The following is a 7,150-nucleotide window of genomic DNA, read 5'->3' on the forward strand; positions in this document are numbered from 1 at the left end:
AGGGAAGACACAATATGTAAATCTATTAGCTAACCACGTTAGCAAAGGACACGATATTTTTACCAGGCAGATTCGGCTAGGCGCCCACGGCCAGTTCACATGCACAACAGATATGATATAACATCGTAAATTGGGTCTTACTATGGCTGATCTTTCATCAGAATGTTGATCAAAGTGTCCTTTGTCAAGATGAGTCGTTGGTTCCGTTCAGAAATGTTCCTTGCCCACTCCATTTAGCACAGGTACCGGTCGAGTGGCACGGATTTCTCAAACGTAAATACAATCCGACAACGGAACACCGCAAAACTCCCGGAAAAATTCAAATAATCTGATTAAACTATATTGAAAAAACATACATTACGATGATATGGTCACATGTATCAAACAAAATTCGACACGGAGATAGTTTTCATACATAACGCCAGCAAAACAGTACACAATCGCAGCTCAAATTCGAGCGATTCAGTAAACCGGAAGTTGTCGGTCACGCCAAAGAAATGGGTCCTATTTCACGTCAGTCCCAGATAAACAAAGAATTTCTCCTCTGACGTCCTCTTGACAACCAGAGGAAGGCGAATGAAGTGTGTTTCTGGTCATAGGGGGCACGACCATATATAGGCAGTGCTTTGAAGCCAGCATAACACATCTTGATTTTATGTTCTTGGTCATGGAAAGTGCTGTGGAATGACTTCTGTATCACTCAGAGACAAAATTGAAACGGTTTTAGAAACTAGGGATTGTTTTCTTTCCAATGGTATTATTTATATGCATATAGTAAGAGCAATAATTGAATAAGAGGCAGTTTAATCTGTAGAGCAAATTATGCTAATGCGAAAATAGCACACCCTGTATTCTCAAGAGGTTATGCCAAAAGAGTTACAGTAGTCTTTTAGCCAGATGTGTAATGCCAGTAGCCTGCTGAATCTTTTGCAGCCGTGGCCCAGCGATGGTACAGGGCCTGAATTAATCGGTTGCTTTTAATCGAAGTCTTTCAGAGCTAGAATCAGTTTGTCGGTCCTGTTCCATTTTCCACAGGCGGAGGAGACTTCCCCGGTGAGAGGTCCCTGTGAAGCACTGGTCAGTCAGTCAAAGAGTGGTGACATGGCTGTGATACTCTTAGCATATAGGAACGACGTCCAGCCTGAGGTGTAGAGAAGGAGAAGGTAGGCGGCCGTGATTTCACCAGCAAATTGTGCAACACCGAGATTTGCTCACTTAGGGTAGACAGCTCGGTCCTATAGTCCTCCGCAAATCGGCAGTTGTTGCATTGAAAATCTGGTCGTCCAGTGTCCCGGAAAAGAGCAAGCATAGTGAACACAACTCCTACAATGCAGGAAGCACTCATCTCTTCCGCATGAGAAGAGGCAGTCCCAAATCGAGAAAATCCAAGCAGCTATCTTAGTTAGCTTGATGGCTACCAGCTTAGCTAGCAGCTCATAGCAAGCTAGCCAACGTTAGAGGCTTTGTCAAGCAGGCTTCAAACTGTCAGTTTGCGGTAATCCTGGGACACGAAATAGTGGTGCTACCTGATAAAAGCTAATGTCTTTACATAATCCGTGCAAAAACAAGTGCAGTATTTATACACAAACTTAGTCAAAAACAACAAACCGAGTAGCCGAGTGTTTCCAGCATTCAGCTGCAAACTCTGATGAGAAAGATACAGGCCTATCCACCATTGATATTGCATTATAGGACATAAAAATTTGAATATGTTAGGAACAGCGCGTCTTTGGTATCCGGACAAGAGGCGCTCTTTGGAAATGGGAATTGATACAAGCAAAATGGAGTATGCAGGCCTATGTGAATTATGAATAACGCCAAAGCATGGCAGCAAAAGCTTCACGAGGAGACCATTTAGAAACATTTTATGGATAGGCTACATGGCTAATGCATGGCCAGGATAAGAAAGACACTCAACGCAATGCTGTTGAACCAGCTTTCGTTATAGTAGGGTAAGGGTTGCCTAAAAAGGAAAACAAGCATTTGTTACAGGAAAATAACAAATGTTTTATAAATACGATGGTCACTGGCATCATCTCATCTCTCATTCCACGATGGACATGTAGCCTACATGGAGGGTTTTTTACGCACATCCAAAGTATTAACAGGAGCTGGCTAAAATAATGTACAATACATAGATAAAAAGGGGCTCGGCTCACTGTTTTGCTGCTTCCAAATTTGATCTTTTAATAAAGATTTATTTCAAAGCGATCCCACGAGCTAAACCCTTTAAATCAGATCAACAGGTGTACCCTTTACAGTGAAATGCTTACTTACAAGCCCTTAGCCAACAATGCTTTAAGAAGTTAAGAATAAAAAAAGTGCTAAGTAAAAACTACACAGCCTTGAGGTGTGTTGGGTCATTGTCCTGTTGAAAAACAAATGATAGTCCCACTAAGCGCAAACCAGATGGGATGGCTTAAGAATGCAGAATGCTGTGGTAGACATGCTGGTTAAGTGTGCCTTGAATTCTAAATAAATCACAGACAGTGTCACCAGCAAAGAACCCCCACACCATCTCCTGCATGCTTAACGGTGGGAACTACACATGCGGATATCGTCTGTTCACCTACTCTGCGTCTCACAAAGACACGGCGGTAGGAACCAAAAATTGTACATTTGAACTCACCAGACCAAAGAACAGATTTCCACCGGTCTAATGTCCGTAGTTCGTTTTTCTTGGCCCAAGCAAGTCTCTTATTATTGGGGGTTTCTTTGCAGCAATTCGACCATGAAGGCCTGATTATTGCAGTGTGCTGCAATTTCTGAGGCTGGTAACTTTAATGAACTTATCCTCTGCAGCAGAAGTAACTCTGGGTCTTCCTTTCCTGTGGCGGTCCTCATGAGAGCTAGTTAGCTAGCTCATGAGAGCTAGCTAGTGTCATCATAGTGCTTGATGGTTTTTGCAACTGCACTTGAAGAAACTTTTCGGGATTGACTGAGCATCTTGTCTTAAAGTAATGATAGACTGTCGTTTCTCCTTGCTTGTTTGAGCTGTTCTTCCCATAATATGGACTTGGTCTTTTACCAAATAGGGCTATCTTCTGTATACCACCGCTACCTTGTCACAACACAACAGATTGTCTCAAACACATTAAGAAGGAAAGAAATTCCACAAATTAACAAGGCACACCTTTTAATTTAAATGCATTCCAGGTGTCTAACTCATGAAGCTTGTTGAGAGAATGCCAAGAGTGCGCAAACCTGTCATCAACGCAAAATGTGGCTACTTTGAAGAATCTCAAATATAAAATATATTTTGATTTGTTTAACACTTTTTTGGTTACTACATGATTCCATATGTGTTATTTCATAGTTTTGATGTCTTCACTATTATTCTACAATGTAGAAAATAGTCAAAACAAAGAAAAACCCTGGAATGAGGGTTGCTCTGGACACTACGCTGACAGACACAGCAAACCTTTTTACCACAGCTCGCATTGATGTGCCATCCTGGATGAACTGCACTACCTGAGCCACTTGTGTGGGTTGTAGACTTCGTCTCATGCTACCACTAGAGTGAGAGCACCGCCAGCATTCAAAAGTGACCAAAACATCAGCCAGGAAGCATAGGAACTGAGAAGTGGTCTGTGGTCACCACTTGCAGAATCACTCCTTTTTTGGGGGTGTCTTGCTAATTGCCTATAATTTCCACCTTTTGTCTATTCCATTTGCACAACAGCATGTGAAATTTATTGTCAATCAGTGTTGTTTCCTAAGTGGACAGTTTGATTTCACAGAAGTGTGATTGACTTGGAGTTACATTGTGTTGTTTAAGTGTTCCCTTTATTTTTTTGAGCAGTGTATATATATATTGATAGATAACATTCTAGTGCCTCAGACAGAAAGATAGATATTATCTAACTGGGATAGATATTAGAGGTTCATGCAGTAATATAGGGCAGATTGGACACACCTACTCATTCCAGGCTTTGTATTCATGTTACCTGATGAAATTGCTGTACAATAAGATCTTGTTGCCATCTAATGCACATTCAAATGTCATAAATCAACACTGCAGACCTCTCCCTGTCCTCTACTGTGCCTTGATTGTATTACTGCTGATGATATCTGGCCCATGTACTGTTGCTAGCCCCAATTCTGACATGTGCTCTGATATCTGCTTTACTGATTTCTGCTCTAATAAAAGCCTGGGTTTTCTGCAAGTTACCAATATAACCTTATTACCTAAAATGGATCAATTGAAAGTGTGGGTTCACAGCTCCAATCCAGATGTGCTGGTCATTACTGAGACGTGGTTAAGGAAGAGTGTTTTGAATACTGATGTTAACCTTTAAGGTTATAACCTTTTTCGACAAGACAGATCTTCCAAATGTGGGCGAGTGGCAATCTTTACCAAGGATCACCTTCATTGCTCGGTTGTCTCCACCAAGTCTGTCCCCAAACAATTTGATTTGCTGGTTTCAAGCATTACACATTCAAAATTGCTCTTTGTTGAATGTAGCTGGGTGTTATCATCCTCCATCAGCACCGGGCTGGACCCTACCTGCCCTAAGCTCTCTCCTGGCCCCTTACACTAAGTCTGAATTTGTCGTGCAAGGTGACCTAAACTGGGACATGCTTAAACCACCTGACCAAGTTCTAAAGCAATGCGACTCCCCAAATATTTCTCTGATTATTACCAATCCCACAAGGTATGACACCAAACACCCAGAAAAGACTACTCTCCTAGATGTTATCCTCACAAATAATCCTGTTAGGTACCAGTCTGGTGTTTTCTGTAATGACCTTAGTGATCACTGTTTTACAGCCTGTGTTCGTAATGGCTCCTCAGTGAAACGACGTGTCCTGATTTGTCAAAGACGCTTGGTAAAAAACTTTAATGAGCAAGCCTTCCTTCATGACCTGGCCTCTGTAAATTGGTATAGAATCAGCTTGATCCCCCCCCTGTCGAAGACGCTTGGACCTTCTTTTGGGATATTTTCAGTGGTATTATTAACAAACAACCCCCATAAAGAAAATTAGAATTAAAAACAGGTTCAACCCCTGGTTTGACCGTGATCTTGCAGAGTTACTCCACCTAAAGAATTGCATTTGACGTAAGGCTCGGCACACGCATAATCAGGCAAATGAGAAATAAGTGCACTCAGGCTATCCGGAAGGCCAAAGTAAGTTACTTTAAGGAGCAATTCCTCTCTGTGGGTCTAACCCCAAGAAGTTCTGGAAAACGGTTAAAGACCTGGAGAATAAACCCTCCTCCTCACATCTGCCCATGTCCCTTAATGTTGATGATGTGGTTGTTAATGACAAGAAGGACATGGCTAAGCTCTTTAATCACCACTTCATTAAGTCAGGATTCCTATTTGACTCAGCCATGCCTCCTTGCCCGTCCAACATTTCCTCATCTCCCACCCCTTCTAATGCGACTAGCCCTGATGCTCATCCCTCTTTTTCCCCTGTCCCGCTACAAAGTTTCTCCCTGCAGGCTGTCACTGAGTCCAAGGTGCTAAAGGAGCTCCTTAACTTCTTATGGCAGGGGGCAGTATTGAGTAGCTTGGATGAATAAGGTGCACAGAGTAAACTGCCTGCTACTCAGGCCCAGAAGCTAAGATATGCATATTATTAGTAGATTTGGATAGAAAACACTCTGAAGTTTCTAAAACTGTTTGAATGATGTCTGTGAATATAACAGAACTCATATGGCAGGTAAAAACCTGAGAAAAAAATCCAACCAGGAAGTGGGAAATCTGAGGTTTGTAGGTTTGCCTATCCAATATAGTGTCTATGGGGTCATATTGCACGTCCTACGGCTTCCACTAGATGTCAACAGTCTTTAGGACCTTGTTTCAGGCTTCTACTGTGAAGGATGAGGGAATGAGAGCTGTTTCAACCAGGTGTCTGGCAGAGTGCCATGAGCTCACTCAGGCGCGCCCCCGTAAGAGGTAGCTGCGTTCCTTTTCGTTTCTAAAGACAAAGGAATTCTCCGAAACATTATTGAAGATGTATGTTAAAAACATCCTAAAGATTGATTCTATACATCGTTTGACATGTTTCTACAAACTGTAATGGAATTGTTTTACTTTTCGTCTGGCCTGCGCGTCATGAATTTGGATTTTTTAACTAAACGCACAAACAAAAATGAGGTGTTTGGACATAAATTGTGGACTTTATCGAACAAAATAAACATTTATTGTGGAACTGGGATTCCTGGGAGTGCATTCTGATGAAGATCATCAAAGGTAAGTTAATATTTATAATGCTATTTCTGACTTCTGTTGACTCCACAACATGGCGGGTACCTGTATGGCTTGTTTTGTGTCTGAGCGCCGTACTCAGATTATTGCATGGTGTGCTTTTTCCATAAAGTTTTTTTTAAATCTGACACAGTGGTTTCATTAAGGAGAAGTTTATCTAAAGTTCCATGTATAACACTTGTATCTTTTATCAAAATTGATGTGGCTCTCTGCAAAATCACTGGATGTTTTGGAGGCAAAACATTACTGAACATAACGCGCCAATGTACACTAAGATTTTAATTCCTATGAGTGTCATCTGATGAAGATCATCAAAGGTTAGTGATTCAATTTCTCTCTATTTCTGCTTTTTGTGACTCCTCTCTTTGACTGGAAAAATGTCTGTGTTTTTCTGTGACTAGGTACTGACCTAACATAATCAGATGGTGTGCTTTCATCGTAAAGCCTTTTTGAAATTGGACACTGTGGTGGGATTAACAACAAGTGTATCTTTAAAATGGTGTAAAATACTTGTATGTTTGAGGAATTTTAATTATGAGATTTCTGTTGATTGAATTTGGCGCCCTGCACTTTCACTGGCTGTTGTCAAGTCGGCCCCGTTAAGTTAAACTTGACCCCAAAAAAACATCTGGGTCAGATGGTTTAGACCCTTTCTTCTTTAAGGTTGCTGCCCCTATCAACACCAAGCCGATCTCTGACTTTTTTAACCTGTCTCTCCTCTCTGGGGAGGTTCCCATTGCTTGGAAGGCAGCAACGGTGCGGCCTTTATTTAATGGGAGATGAAGCTGATCCTAACTGTTATAGGCCTATTTCTATTTTGCCCTGTTTATCAAAAGTGTTGGAAAAACTTGTCAATAATCAACTGACTGGCTTTCTTGATGTCTATAGCATTCTCTGATTTCCGCTCAGGTTGTGGATGTGTCACTGCAACCTTA

This window comes from Salvelinus alpinus, chromosome 24 (genome assembly GCF_045679555.1).
Source record: "Salvelinus alpinus chromosome 24, SLU_Salpinus.1, whole genome shotgun sequence".
Classification (NCBI taxonomy): Eukaryota; Metazoa; Chordata; class Actinopteri; order Salmoniformes; family Salmonidae; genus Salvelinus; species Salvelinus alpinus.